Below are 16,280 nucleotides of genomic sequence, written 5' to 3' on the forward strand. Positions count from 1 at the left end.
GGGAACTCCCTCAGAGTGTGTGTTCTGTTTGATTTAGTCACTTAACCCTTTTGGAGTGACGACAATGGAGTCGTTTGATGTTTGATCAATCCATTGAAATCCTAGGGTTTGTCCCCCTTTTTTTGTTAAAAACATCGATGGGTGAGAACTTTTGATCGGCCCCTATGTTCACTTGAGGCTCATGCACGGTGCCCCTCATTGCCCTAGTGTAAGGCTTTGAGGTACCAATCATTGTCTTTCGTCATGACCTTGTAGGAGGGAACCTATTGAGTGAGAACTTCTAATCTGCCCCTAGGTTCGCTTGAGGTTTTTGCATGGTGCCTTTTGTTGCCCCAGTGTAGGGCTTAGAGGTACCAATTGTTGTCTTGTTTTCACGACCTCGTAGTGAGGAAGAATGAAAGAAGCAGTTGATTCTTGCAAAAAGAATTTTCCAAGGACGAGAAATAGTTGAAGGATCTTTCAGTTGATGGATTAAGTCAAATGACTCCTATGTAGAAGCAAGATGTTTTGATGTCTTGATGATGCTAAAGGATCAAGTGCTTCTAAGTTTTATTTAATACAAGAATCCAAGAAAATCAAGATATATGATCAAGTTTGATCTCTTAGAATCTTTAGGAAGAATTTTCCAAATTGAAACAAACAAAAGGTTTGACCAAAGAATTCTATCATTTCAAAGTGAGATTTGCTCTCTAGTAATCGATTACCAGCAGTTGAAAATGTTTTAATTCAAATTTTTAAAACCTGTAATCGATTACATAAGTCTTGTAATTGATTACCAGAGGGGATTTTCAGAAAATAATTTCCAAGAGACATATCTATTCAAATGTTTTATGAACGACCATTCAAATGTTTTAAAGAGAGTTTTCATTGCCCAAACAGTTTTATCCTCTCGAAAGATCAAGAGTTTTTCTGAACTGAAATGTCTTATCCTCTCAAAAAGATTCCTTGGTCAACCACTTGCATATTCAATAAGGAATTTTTGATTGATCTTCATTTTACAATCTACCTCTTTTACGAGAGACCTCTTCTTCTCTTCTTCTTATTTCTAAAAAGGGATTAAGAGACCGTGGGTCTCTTGTTGTAGAGGATTCCTGAACACAAGGGAAGGGTTATCCCTGTGTGCATTGTTAATCCGAAAAGAGAGAGTGAAAGTTTAATTGGGGAATAATCTTCGTATCTTAATTCAATCCCCCCTTTTCTTAAGGTAACTAAGGCCATTTATCCAACATCCTATTCTTGATAACTCACTTCTCTCTAAAAAGACAAACTTTCCGGAATGATATAATGAGGTCACATGAATGTCTTGAAAACACAATCAATCAAATGCTTTTTTTTTTCTTTTTGAACTCCCTTTTTTATTTTTATTTTGAAACTTATTTGTTTTGAGCTTTATTTGTTGTTTTACGGCAGCCCCGCCAACGTGCAAGACGAGTAACCTCTGATTGAATGGTCACAGGTTGCTTGAGCAAATAGACCAATGGCTTGCACCCAATTCCGGTGAAAGTTGAAAATCCTGGTGAGTCATTAGAGACATCTAACAACAGCTTTCAAAATTGCCCCATGTGTGGCATCTCTTGTCAATGTCAGGATTTACACACGATTCTCCTCAAATTTCAGCCATCATCAATTAGACCTCGCACCTTACACTTCAGGGTCATACAGTGCTCAATGAAATGCCCCAGGGCTCCTCCACGATATGCACATGTTGCGTTCGAGTCGTATTCTCGGAGAAATGGAGGTTGATGAACCTTGACTAGGGTTATGGCTACCATTGAATTATCGAGTGGATATGGGATCAAGTTTAGCATATGACAACGGAATTTGGGGTGAACCCTACGGGCTTTTTGCTGCAAAATTCCTTTTTGTTGGTGTTTTTTGGTTTGTGCTAAAGGTGGTCTTCGTCATTGGAAGTGCGGTAGACAGACTTTGGTTGATTTAGGGATGGCCTTTGTGGATAACTGGGTGGTGGGTAAGGAGGAGGTTTGTTATTGGCTGAGTAATGACATTGTTGGGTTGGTGGGAAACTTGGCCGTATAGGAATGGCAGTCACAACATGGGTTTCTCCTTCTTTCTCACCCTCTTCATTTGCCCCAGTTTTCTCAGTCGTCCTAGTAGGATGATCAAATTTGCCTCTTTTCGGACCCACATTGATCCTTTCACTGGCGAAGACCAAATCTGCAAAGCTTTGAGGGTGCGTAGCCCACCATCTTTTCATAGTAGAGTACCAATAATGTGTCTACCATCACAATTATCGTCTCCCTTTTTGCACATGTTCTGTAGTTGCATCCTATCCGGAACCATATCAGAATAGTACTGATACTGCCTAACGAAGGCAACCATTAGGTCCTTCCAAGTATGGACTCGGGAAGGTTCCAAGTTAGTGTACCAGGTAACAGCTACCCCAGTAAGACTTTCTTGGAAGAAATGTATTAGCAGTTCCTCATCTTTGCGTATGCCCTTATCTTCCGACAATACATCTTTAGATGGTTTTATGGGACAAGTAGTCCCCTTGTACTTGTCAAAGTCCAACACCTTGAACTTGGGAGGGGTGATGATATTGGGTACTAGGAACAACTCTTCTAGGTTAGCAAAGGCATAATCTTCAGCTCCTTCAATGGCCCTGAGCCTTTCCTTTAGATGATCCACCTTTCCCTTTTCAGCCATAGCAGGAGGGGCTTTTCCCACCGCAAAATGCAAGGGTTATGGTTGTGGGCGAAACTGAGGGCCCTCCAAAGTGTTTTGCATGGGTATACCACCAACTGCTTGCCCTTCAGTGGTATATCCGAGGCAAGGCTCGAAGTCGGCTAGATTGTGGTGGGGAATTTCATGTGCCTCCCCCATGGGTTGAGAGACATTTCAATGAGTATGGGAGCAGAGTTATTGAAATCCTCATTGGGAATGTATGCCACATTGGGTGGTGTATAGTTGGGAGGCCAGCCATATGGTGGGAAGGCATGTTTGTTTTGAATTTGCGCATAATGGGGGGCCGCCCGTACTTCCCAAATCTTTGCCTACCATTTGCTCTTTCATGGCCTCCATGTCGGCCTTCATCTGCTCTTGCACCTTCTCTATTTCATCCATTACTCTAGCTCTAGCACAGGTTCGATAAGGGCGCCGTAAAGCGTGTTTTTTTCTTTTTGATAATAACAATTAAGTTCATTTTTATTTTATTTTATTTTATTTATTTATTTATTTATTTATTTTTATTTTCTTTTTCAAGGAAAGAATGCAATGAGCAATGCAACCAATGAAAAGCATGGATGTATGTGAATGATACACAGATGAAGTATTGCGAATTTTTACGCAGGACATGGGGTTGAATCAGTTTAGATTTTTCAACATGGTTCATGACATCTTGGTCAAGGTGAAACTGGAAGTAACAAGGACATCAACAGTCCTAAATGTGTTTGGCAGTAAATGAAGCAGTGATGTAACTCGATTCATTTTTTGCCCCAATTTTTGCAAGATGGTTACTTCCATACTTCAACTTGACTTGATGAACTTTTTTTCGAAAAAGCATGAGCTTGGTTCAACCCCATAACCCAGGGAATGGCAATTTTGATCGCCAATACTTCAACAACATTTCATAGGGATGAAAGACTCGGGAATACGCATGCTATGCATGGAAAATGTAATTATGAAATTGAGATGCCCGAAGAAACACCATTTCCTAGTTAACCATGCATTAGGTACTATGTTCAATTATTTTGTTTTGTTGTGTGTTTTTTTTTTTTTTAGAAATGGGTTTATGATCCCAACATGGTTGGGTCATGGTGCCTAACATATTCAACTAAGAATGTAGCGTGAAGTTTCACGCTTCCCTTTTTTTGTTTTTGTTTTGTAGAGGAAAACGCAAGGATGAGCAAACATGAAAACAAATGGTATGCAATTTTGCAGATCAAAAAGTTTGTTGAACGCATATGCATGATGATGCCATGACTCATGCAAAATGTGAGGCTGGAATATGATAACGGACAAATGCAGGAACGATATGTTCATTATGATGTTATGAAGAGATGCTTATGCGATGCATGATATGAATGCATTTTACGGACACGAGAGCCCAGAAAATTATCTCTTCTTACTTGTGCATTTGGGGGGTGCAGTGCCCCATGTGTACAATTAAGAAGGTGATATGGACCTTCCGGCTTCCTGTGACAAAGGACGAGACCAACATACAATGCATGCTAGAGATAAAATGCGGGAGTGACTTGATTCGCACTAATTTTTGGAGTAAAAACGTGGGATAAACTCATTTTATTCAAAAGTTATAATTAGTCAAGATCTGAGCGACAATACAAACTTCCTAGCGGTTTCTAATCATATGGTCCATTAAGTCTATCATATGCTGACAATAGCTGAAAAGTCCGTGGATCTCCTCGGGAGCGGAGTAGGTGTCCGCCATCGCTTTGGCCTTGGTTAGAAATCAGGGAAGTTCTTGACTCCTGTTCAAAGTAAGAGCAAATCGGTCCATCCTCATTGTTGCCTCTTGGTGCAATGAATCAATTACCCTTTCCCTTGCTTCCGTTTCTGCTGATATCTTGGCGTACTCATCCTCTAGCCTTTGCTCATGAGTCGCCGCTAGATTTAGCTTCTCTTTGCACTCATCGATGATGGCCCACATATTCCCTTCAGTCTCGCTTAACTGTTGGGACAAATTTCTTTTCGACCTAAGGCAAGCCTTTAGCTCGTCCTTCAAGATCATGCCTTTGACCCGTGATGATTCCTTTCACCTCTTCGGAGCTTGAGCTCACTATTGCTGTCCTATAAAGCCCTTCAAAACTTTGTTTTGGTCGTGTTCTTCCTTTCGGGCCTTCTTGGTTTCTCGTTCCAAGGCTTCAACGGTGGCCATATTGACGTCCCTTAGTTCATCATACTCTCTTCAGAATTTGATGGCTATGGACTTGAACTTCTCTTTGACTACCCGGGCTCTTTCAAGCTTTGCCTTTAGGGCTTGTACCTCATCACTTTCTTCCGAAGCTTTAACCTCATCGTCTCTCACAGTCTTTAGATTTGGGAGCCAATCCAATCCTTGTGTCTGGACTCTCAACCAGTTATGATAGCCGCCGATGATCCCATTACTGCTTCCCCTAAGCTCTCTGTCCTTTCTTCACACCGCATCACATGCCTTGCGAACTCCTTGGAGTACCTTTGCATTGGGGTCACTGAAACCCTGTGTAATGAAAGGCGTGATGCTTTCATCTAATGGCGCTCCTCTCATGGGGTAGCCAAGCTGTCTTATGGCGAGGACAGGATTATAATTTATACAACCCCTTGTTCCCATTAAGGGAACATTTGGAAATCCTTCGCATGAAGATAGAATCCTGATTCTTCCTTCCTTCTAGCGAGGGAACCAATTAACAGACGCCCCTCTATGCTAGCCAAGAGTTGGTCCCAATTCGTCTTTCTTTTTACGACGCACGAGCGGTGACCTTGTAGCGGATAGACGGGCCTACCTTCTTCGAGAAAAAGATGCGAAACCAGCCACACATAGAGAGCCGATGTACAACAAACAATTCTTGCGCCGCTCTTTTCACATCTCTGGTCGAACGTGTCATGCATGGCCAAAATGGCGACGACCGGGCTTTCCTTGCCATGATGAAAGGCGAGGAAAGCGTCAATCACTGCTAGGTCCACTAACCCTTCCATATTTGGAAAGAGGACACCTCCAAAGATCAAAAGCGCCAAGATGTCAATAAAAGAAGCCCATTCGCCTTGATTTTGCCAAGGCCTTTGCCCTTTCCTCCAAACACTTCCTTGGTACTCTGACTACTCCATTTCTTTTTTTCTTTACACGGTCCAACTCTTGTGCTTAGATTTTCACTACCTTGGCAACTCTTGTCGTGGAGGGATAGAACCTAGAGAAAAGATATGGCTTCCTTCCTCCCAGTGGGCATCCCAGGATTTCTTCAAACTCTTTCACAGTCAGCACTAGCTGGAAGTCCTCAAATGTGAAGCACCTTAAGGGCTGGTCATAATACTGGGAAAGGGATGCAATCGATTCCATGGAGACTTCTACCCTAGCTAGGTCCCAAATCTTACCATAGGCTTTGTGGAAGGCTTGCCGTTGAAGTTGACCCATTAATTGCCCCAACTCTCGTAAACTAGTGACCTCTAAGCTCTTGATTTTGACTTGATAGAACCTCTTTTTAAGCAAAGGCTTTTGACTCAATCCCATGTTTTACTAAAGTGAAATAAAATCTAGTGCGAATCAAAACTCCGACATCTATCATGGGTGGAATGGATGAATGCATGAAGAAATGCATATGGCACAGATGCAATTTACGAATACGGGAGCCCGAGAAATTGTTTCATTCTTGGATACAACGTTTGGGCAGCATGGCACCCAACGTATGTTTTTAAGAAGGCGACACGGACCCTCCGTCGGTTTGCTAAAGTGAGAGGATCAAAGACGAAACCCACGCATGATGCATATGCGAAAGGCACAACACGAGGATGTACATAGTACGACAATATTCACAAACAAATATAAGCAAAAGGGTATGTGATACTTATGCATGGCAGTGTGAAAAATGGCACGCAGCGTGTTTGCTCTGTGCCCCTATTTAAGGGACCTATAAGGGAGAGAGCTAACTAGGCTTTTAGTAATAACCCCCAAGGTAGTCATATCTCTCTTGATGGCTTCTAGAGGTATCATCCCCTTCGAAGAACATACTGCAGCAGTAGGGACTACTAGCAACAATATGTTTTCAAAGAGAAAAACTCTAGATGAGGGTTCACTGTAATCAAGCAAGTCGGAGACCTAGCATGATCACGGATTCACCTCCACTCCTTATGTTCCCACGAACCCGGGTATAGGGCCCTTTTTCAACTCACCATGTGTGCAAATAGTGTTAGTGTTTGTGTGCATCAAATGAATAAATATTTACCTCAAGCATACAAAAATGCACTAAAAGCATCAAAGAGTTATATATACAAGAACATAATGAAGGAAAACCAACAAAGGAGTAAGTCATGGTAAAACATTGCACAAGATAAAATGGCCTAACTCTCTAAAAACAGTCCCCAGTGGAGTCGCCAACTGTCGCAACCTACCATTCGGCGGGAGAGCGACGCGTGACTCGCGGGATGCGTGTTCCACGAAAGGAATACGCGCGGAGTCGCCTCCAACGTTTATTTGAGAAAAACGTTGGAAAAACTGGAAAAGACGCGATCTACGAACTTTTAAGTGAAAGGTTCGGGAGTTGTATTTACGCACGGGGAAGGTGTTAGCACCCCACACGTCCGTCCCAAGGGACGGCAGCCTTTAATCGAATGTGCAAACATGACTTTGATTTTTACGTTCCCTTTTTATGTCTTTATATCCTTTATACCCTTTTTATATTTTTCTCTTTTTTGTGGTCGACAAGGGTGTTTCCCTTTGCTCCTACGTATTCCTCAATTGCGATGAGGAAATCAGACCTACGTAGTTCTTTTTTATCAAGTGATTCTTTTTTACTTAAAAGGTGATCATTTTAAGGCGTTGGACCTTGAAAATGATCCATTTTACTTAGTAAGAAATTGAAATGAAAAACTTCAAAAACCTATTTTTATGGACGAGCTTGACTAGGCGAGTTGATTTTAGCCTTAGTTTCACTTTAGTTATTAGTCAATTCAATTAAGAATGAGAAATCCCAAAGAGAAAACGTCCGATTGATTTTCCACTTTATTTTACTAAAAGACATTTTTTTTATTATTATATTATTATTTTACCTCTTTTTTTGATTTCCAACGTGGTTACGACACGACCGAACGGTCGGAATTCATTTTAACCGAAGTTAACGGATAATACAATTCAAACGATCGGCGAAAATTTATTTTATTTTTAGTTTAAGCGAGAAATGACTTAAATAAAATGGCTTAAGCACGTCAAAAGGGGGTATAAAAAGTAAATGAAACGAGAATAAAAATACACGAAACACAATGTGGACCACCACGGGTACATAGAATGAATCGAAAAGCTTGGTTCGAGGTACTTACCCGTTGAAGATCGAAGAACGATGAAGAACGAATGAAGAACGTTGAAGAACGGTCGAAACCTTCGCGAAATTCCTCACGGAAACGTTACGGAAACGTTTCGGAAGCGCCTCGGCTTGGATTTTCTTCACGGAAACAATTTTTCCAAGAAAATTCGAAAGAGAGAGAAGTGCCTAAAGGGCTGAACCCTTTTTCACTTCACTTCTCCCCCTATTTATAGAAAATTAGGGGAGAAGCTTGCCACCCAGCTCGCCCAGGCGAGCAGGGTTGCTTCCTCCAGAAGCAACAGCCTTCTGGAGGAATCTTAAGGAGGGCCCAAGTGGGCCTGGTTGCTATTTGCATCCCCATTTTTACTAAGTACACCCCTGTCTTTTTTTTGGTGATTCTTTTTTCGTAAAGTTACGGAAACTTACGAATTTCGTAACGATACTTGTTTTCTTTCCGTAATGTTACGGAACCTTGCGGATTACATAATCATCCCATTTTTGACTTACGGAATGCTACGGAACCTCACTAATTGTGCAACGATGCTTCCATTTGATTTCCGGTGTGTCACGGAACCTTACGGATTGTGCATCAATATTTTCTTTTGTTTTCCGGCATGTCCCGGAACTTCACAAATTGCCTAATGATGGGTGCCAAGCACCTCACAAGGACCAAACAAAAGTCGCATGTCATCAAGCAAAGGTCCCCGGACGAAATTAGGGTATGACAGTTGCCCCTCTTTACTTGTCTTTTATTGGAGATAAAAGGAAAGTAAAGATAAGACACTAATTTCGTTCCTCTCGGTTGACGAGAGTCGCGGGTGACCATAAATTTCCCGCATGCAAATGACTTGTTGTTCCCGGGGGAACAAAAGGTGCAGAAGACGATGTCAGTCTCTGCATGCTATCAAGCGTTCTGTCTTACAGATAGCAAAAGAATGTTTATAAGGATAACCACTCGGGTATTTCCGCCCATCAGCGTGACTCAAAAGTCAGTATGACAGATCTTGTAAGTGCGGAAGATGATGTAAATCTCCGCGTGTCAACGGGCTTGCCGGCCACGATTGACAAAGGGTGCAGAATGACCATAATTTGTCTCTGCGTGCCATCGGACACGACTGTGTCTGAATGGAAAAAGGTGTGCGGAATGACCATAATTTGTCTCCGCATGTCATCAGGCCCGCCGCCTCTAGATGACAAAAGGGTGTAGAATGACCATAATTTGTCTCTGCGTGCCATCGGACACGACCGTGTCTGAATGGCAAAAGGTGTGCGGAATGACCATAATTTGTCTCCGCATGTCATCGGATCCGCCGCCTCTAGATGACAAAAGGGTGCAGAATGACCATAATTTGTCTCTGCGTGCCATCGGACACGACCGTGTCTGAATGGCAAAAGGTGTGCGGAATGACCATAATTTGTCTCCGCATGTCATCGGGCCCGCCGCCTCTGGGTGACAAAAGGGTGCAGAATGACCATAATTTGTCTCCGCATGTCATCGGGCCCGCCGCCTCTGGATGACATAAGGGTGCAAAATGACCATAATTTGTCTCTGCGTGCCATTGGACACGACTGTGTCTGAATGGCAAAAGGTGTGCGGAATGACCATAATTTGTCTCCGCATGTCATCGGGTCCGCCGCCTCTAGATGACAAAAGGGTGCAGAATGACCATAATTTGTCTCTACGTGCCATCGGACACGACCGTGTCTGAATGGCAAAAGGTGTGCGGAATGACCATAATTTGTCTCCGCATGTCATCGGGCCCGCCGCCTCTGGGTGACAAAAGGGTGCAGAATGACCATAATTTGTCTCCGCATGTCATCGGGCCCGCCGCCTCTGGATGACATAAGGGTGCAAAATGACCATAATTTGTCTCTGCGTGCCATTGGACACGACTGTGTCTGAATGGCAAAAGGTGTGCGGAATGACCATAATTTGTCTCCGCATGTCATCGGGTCCGCCGCCTCTAGATGACAAAAGGGTGCAGAATGACCATAATTTGTCTCTGCGTGCCATCGGACACGACCGTGTCTGAATGGCAAAAGGTGTGCGGAATGACCATAATTTGTCTCCGCATGTCATCGGGCCCGCCGCCTCTGGGTGACAAAAGGGTGCAGAATGACCATAATTTGTCTCCGCATGTCATCGGGCCCGCCGCCTCTGGATGACATAAGGGTGCAAAATGACCATAATTTGTCTCTGCGTGCCATTGGACACGACTGTGTCTGAATGGCAAAAGGTGTGCGGAATGACCATAATTTGTCTCCGCATGTCATCGGGCCCGCCGCCTCTGGATGACAAAAGGGTGCAGAATGACCATAATTTGTCTCTGCGTGCCATCAGACACGACCGTGTCTGAATGGAAAAAGGTGTGCGGAATGACCATAATTTGTCTCCGCATGTCACATGACCTCAGAGTCAGTATGACAGAGATTGTGGGGCGGCCGACAAAAGCAAGGCTCTTGCTCCTACGTATCCTCCAATGAGGAACTCAGACCTACGTAGTTCTAGATAACTTGTGAGACTTTGAAAAAGTCTCCACCGGAAGATGCCGACATCTCCGAAAAGGGCGCAGATGACCACATTGGCCTCTGCTCATCAATCACACTTGGGGTCACTGAATGACGAGGTGCGGATAACTGTAAGGTGTCTCCGCGGGCTACCAGCTCTTGGGTCATGGTAACAAAGAGCGGTGTGGTCGACAAAAGCGAGGCTTTTGCTCCTACGTATCCTCCAATGAGGAACTCAGACCTACGTAGTTCTTGATAACTTGTGAGACTAGAAATAGTCTCAGTATTTTCTTCGCTAAAATGCGAACGTGCTTTAGTAAAGAGATAAAACTTCCAACTAATCAGATCAACATATGCTTTTCGGACAAAAACAATGCGTCTATCGGGGAAGGAGAATCTGCTGATGAAATTTTCTCATAACCACAAATGAGATTTTGGATGTTTAGCATTTCGTTTCTAAATGACCATTTAGAGGAAACACTGGGTTCGACAAAAATAGAAGAAAATCACTCAAAGTGTATCAATCTCGCACAGGTAAGTGTTTCATCCTAATTCCGAACTATAGATATGTCATGACTTGACTTTGCAAATTATTTCCTATCAAATCAAAAATTACATGCGTGATCATGGATCAATAGGACTTCCCTTGGGAATGGGTTCTTTTGGTGGGTTTTTCTGCTTTTGATTATTTTGGCCTTTTTCCTTTTCTGTTTTGGTTTAGTGCGGGGCGAAAAAGTCGCTAGTACACAAGATTTTGGTTGGTAATCAAAGGGAGAAGACCACTTTAGGTCATGGTTTCCTTTCCTTCTTTTCGTTCATTTGGTGACAATTCTGTATTGTTCAGATATTGTCCGGTCCAAAGACCTTTCTGCACATTTCTTCTGCTTTTTTGATCAGGAACTTTCTTTCCTTCCTTTTTCTTCTTCTTTTTTTTTTTTTTTACTTTCTCCCATTCTTTGATTGGGAATTTCCTTTCTTTTCTTTTTGCTTTCTCCCACTCTTTAATTGGGAATTTCCTTTCCCCTCTTTTTTTGCTTTCTCTTTGATTGGAAATTTTCCTTCTCCTTTTTTGCTTCCGAGGGTAAGGATTGACATTCTCACCCTGGGTTAAGGTTTATGGTGAGTTAGGATTTTGGCTCAAGGCTTGTAGAATGGCTAGACACGATACATGTCAGGGTTTGGTTTGGTTCAAGGATAAAAAGGGATGCCCCACATTATTTCCATGACACAAATGCAAAAATGATGATTTGGAAATTTTATGCAAAACTGGTCATGCATGCACCTATGTGGACACTCAAGTGTCGAATTTTTATGGTCATGTGATGCTAGGGCTCAGGATTCATTTCCTCTATTTTTAGTCAACCCAATGTTTCCAAAATATGCTCTTTTATCAATTTGTGCATTCAAGACTCAAGATTCAATAATAAAGAAAGGACTCAATCAAGATAAGTATTAAAAAGTTTTTCAAAACTTTGAATAACACATGAGTTTTTGACAAAACCTTTACCAAAGAGTTTTTACTCTCTGGTAATCGATTACCATATTGTTGTAATCGATTACCAGTAGCAAAATGAGTTTGAAAATATTTTCAAACTGAATTTACAACGTTCCAAATATTTTCAAAAGGCTGTAATCGATTACAATGTTTTGGTAATCGATTACCAGTGTCCTTGAACGTTGAAATTCAAATTTAAAAGTGAAGAGTCACATTGTTTCACTCAAAAGCTTTGTGTAATCGATTACACATATTTGGTAATCGATTACCAGTGTTTGTTTCTGAAAAATCTAAAGATGTAACTCTTCAAAAAGGTTTTGACATTTTCAAATGGGTTTTAAGGTTTTCTAAAAAGTTATAACTCTTCTGAATGGCCTTCTTGACCAGACATGAAGAGTCTATAAAAGCAAGGCTTTGTTTTACATTTTTAATCAATCTTTCTAACAAAAATCTTGAATACTTTTCCAATCAATCTCATACAATCCTTTACAAGCCTTGAATCTCTTTGAATCTCTTTGAACTTCTTCTTCTTCTTTGTACCAAAAGCTTTATGAAGTTTTCTGGTTTTCTAAACCTTGAAAACTTGTGCTATTCATCCTTTTTATTCTATTCTCCCTTTGCCAAAAAGAATTCGCCAAGGACTAACCGCCTGAATTCTTTTTGTGTCTCTCTTCTCTCTTTTCCAAAAGAAGGAAGGACTAACCGCCTGAATTCTTTTGTGTCTCCCTTCTCCCTTGTCAAAGAATTCAAAATGACACAGTCTGAGAATTCTTTTGATTCTTCCCATTCCCTAATACAAAAGTGTTCAAAGGTCTAACCACCTGAGAATTCTTTTGTATCCCCATTCACAAAGTATCAAAGGTTTAATAGCCTGAGATCTTTGTCTTAACACATTGGAGGGTACATCCTTTGTGGTACAAGTAGAGGGTACATCTACTTGGGTTTGACTGAGATCAAGAGAGGGTACATCTCTTGTGGATCAGTTCTAGTGGAGGGTACATCCACTAGGGTTTCAAAGAGAACAAGGGAGGGTACATCCCTTGTGGATCTTTGCTTGTAAAAGGATTTTTACAAGGTTGAAAGAAATCTCAAGGATCGCAAGTCGCTTGGGGACTGGAGGTAGGCACGGGTTGTTGCCGAACCAGTATAAAAACTCTTGTGTGTTTGTTTCCTTCTTCCCTACTCTTTTACTTTCCGCTGTGCATTTAATTTCCACTTTTACTTTCTGTTAAGTTTCTCTTCTACTCCTCATTCTCTTAAAAATTTAGTAAAAGCCTTAAAAGAGTAATTTTTTAATTAGTAAAGGTTTAGGAATAATTAATTCAACCCCCCCTTCTTAATTATTCTGAGGCCACTCAATCCAACAGTCATCCAAACACTCTTAGGATCCGCCTAGTTTGCATTTCTTGCACTCTAATTTCTTGCTTACTTTCATAGCTTATTTCCTTTACCCTCCATTGTCAAACCACCTAGATAGCTTGCCTTTTACCAATTAGTTTTTACCTTATCATTCACACCTCTTTTAGTGTTTATTTTGACTAGTTTCAACCATAGTTTCTTTTACCTTTTTTTTCAAACCCCCAACAAGAAAGAACCATAACTTAGGAACCAACATGAGTCTTCATTCTTCATCTAGTGTTAATGGTGAGGGTTCTACTCCTAAGGACCCCTTGTATAAGATATTAGATGAGCTAAGATCCCTTAAGTTGTGGAAAGAAAAACAAGAGAGAAAAGAAAAAGGTAAAAAAAGAGTGGAAGAAATAAGTCAAGATGAAAGAGAGAAAATAAGAGAGGAAGAAAGAAGAAAAATAATGAAAGAAATGAAAAGAGAAAAACATGCCTCCTATAGTAGTCATGACTCTTGCAAGAGTTTAAGTGAAGAACTTAGTGACTATTATAGAGGGCGCCATAGTTCACATACTAAACATCACTCCCAAAGAAAAGAAAAGGATAGAAGGCCTCAAGAGGTTAACATTAGCCTCCGATATTTCCATGGAAAAGATAATGTTGAGGCCTACTTAGATTGGGAAATGAAGGTTGAACAACTCTTTGCTTGCCATCATATTAGCAATGAGAGAAAAGTTCCATTGGCTACCCTTAGCTTTCAAGGGTATGCCCTCTATTGGTGGACGTCCCTTGTTAGGGAACAAAGGATTCATGGGGATCCTCCAGTAGAGTATTGGAATGATCTTAAGAGTGCCCTTAGGAAGAGGCACATTCCCTCCTACTATGAAATGGAGCTTATGGACAAGCTCCAAAGGCTTAGACAAGGAAGTATGAGTGTTGAAGAATATAGACAACAAATGGAACTACTCCTTTTAAGAGCTGGACTTAGGGAGGAGGAAAAAACAAGCATAGCTAGGTTCCTTAGTGGGCTTAATATGGAAGTGAGGGACAAGGTTGAACTCTTTCCATATAGGGACCTAGATAAGCTAGTCCAACTTTGTATAAGAGTGGAGCAACAACTTAAAAGAAAGCCTTCTTCAAAATCTTATGGCTCTCACTCTTATCCAAGGAAGGACCAAGCCCATGGAATTTTGGGGGCTGCACCTTCAAAACCCAAGGAAGATAAGGGTAAGACCATAGAGAAATACACCCCTAAGACTAGTTCCTAAGAAAGGACTAGCAACATTAAATGCTTCAAAGGTCTTGGGAGAGGTCACATTGCCTCTCAATGCCCCACAAAGAAAACCATGATCATGAGGGGTCAAGACATTTATAGTAGTCAAGAGGAGACTACTTCTTGCCCTTCCTCTAGTGGAAGTGAAGATGAAGTAAGGGGTGAAGAGTCTAGTGAGGAAGTCTACCCCCATGAAAAAGGTGACCTCTTAATGGTTAGAAGGCTCCTTGGAGGTCAATCTTGTGATGTATCTCAATCCCAAAGAGAGAACATCTTTCATACAAGATGCAAAATTTTAGATAAAACTTGTTCTCTCATTGTGGATAGTGGATCTTGTTGCAATTGTTGTAGCACAAGATTAGTTTCCAAGTTGAACCTCACTATCCTTCCTTACCCAAAACCTTATAAACTTCAATGGCTCAATAAGCAAGGGGAAATGATAGTTAACCAACAAGTGAATGTACCTTTCTCCATTGGGACATATAAGGATGAAGTTAATTGTGATATAGTTCCCATGGAGGCAGGACATATTCTTTCAGGAAGGCCGTGGCAATTTGATAGGAAGATCATTTACAATGGCCTAACTAATGAGATTACCCTCACCCATCTTGGCACTAAATTTGTGTTGCATCCTCAAACACCTTCATAGGTGGCCAAAGATCAACTTACTATGAAAGATAAGAGGGATGAGGAAGAAAAACTAGAAAAAAACAAAAGAAAAATAAGGATAGTAAGGCCTTGTCTTCAAAGGCCAAGGGGAAGGAAAAAGGGGGAAACGATTCCTCCAAGAAGATTGTTAAAAAGGAAAATCATTTTGCAACAAAAGGTGATATTAAAAGAGCACTCATTCTTAAACAATCTTTCTACCTTCTCCTATCAAGGAAAACATCCCTTAGCATTGCCACAATTCCTACATTTGAGAACTTACCCCCTACGGTCCAAGAACTCTTACATGAATTTGGTGATATATTTCCCAAAGAGATACCCCCTGGGCTACCTCCTTTAAGGGGAATAGAACACCAAATAGATTTAGTCCCAGGAGCAAGCCTTCCTAATAGGCCAGCCTATAGGACTAACCCTCAAGAGACTAAGGAGATAGAGTCTCAGGTTAAAGAATTGTTGGAGAAGGGCTGGGTCTAAGAGAGCCTAAGCCCATGTGTTGTGCCAGTGTTGTTGGTGCCCAAAAAGGATGGTACGTGGAGAATGTGTATAGATTGCAGGGCCATCAACAACATCACTGTAAAGTATAGGCACCCCATGCCTAGACTTGATGATTTGCTTAATGAGTTGGATGGTGCCAATATCTTTTCAACAATTGATCTTAAAACTGGTTATCACCAAATCAGGATGCAAAAGGGTGATGAGTGGAAAACCGCTTTCAAGACCAAGTTTGGTTTGTATGAATGGCTAGTGATTCCTTTTGGGCTCACTAATGCACCAAGCACCTTTATGAGGCTTATGCATCATGTCTTAAGGGATTTCATAGGTAGATTTGTAGTTGTTTATTTTGATGATATTATAGTGTACAGTAGGAACCTAGATGATCACTTAGGACATCTCAGGCAAGTTCTTTCAGTCCTTAGGAAAAACACCCTCTATGCAAATATAGAGAAGTGTACCTTTTGTGTAGATAATATAGTTTTCTTAGGTTTTGTAGTTGGTAGAAATGGGGTCCAAGTGGACCCTGAGAAAA

This window comes from Glycine soja, chromosome 17, assembly GCF_004193775.1.
Source record: "Glycine soja cultivar W05 chromosome 17, ASM419377v2, whole genome shotgun sequence".
In the NCBI taxonomy this organism is placed as follows: domain Eukaryota; kingdom Viridiplantae; phylum Streptophyta; class Magnoliopsida; order Fabales; family Fabaceae; genus Glycine; species Glycine soja.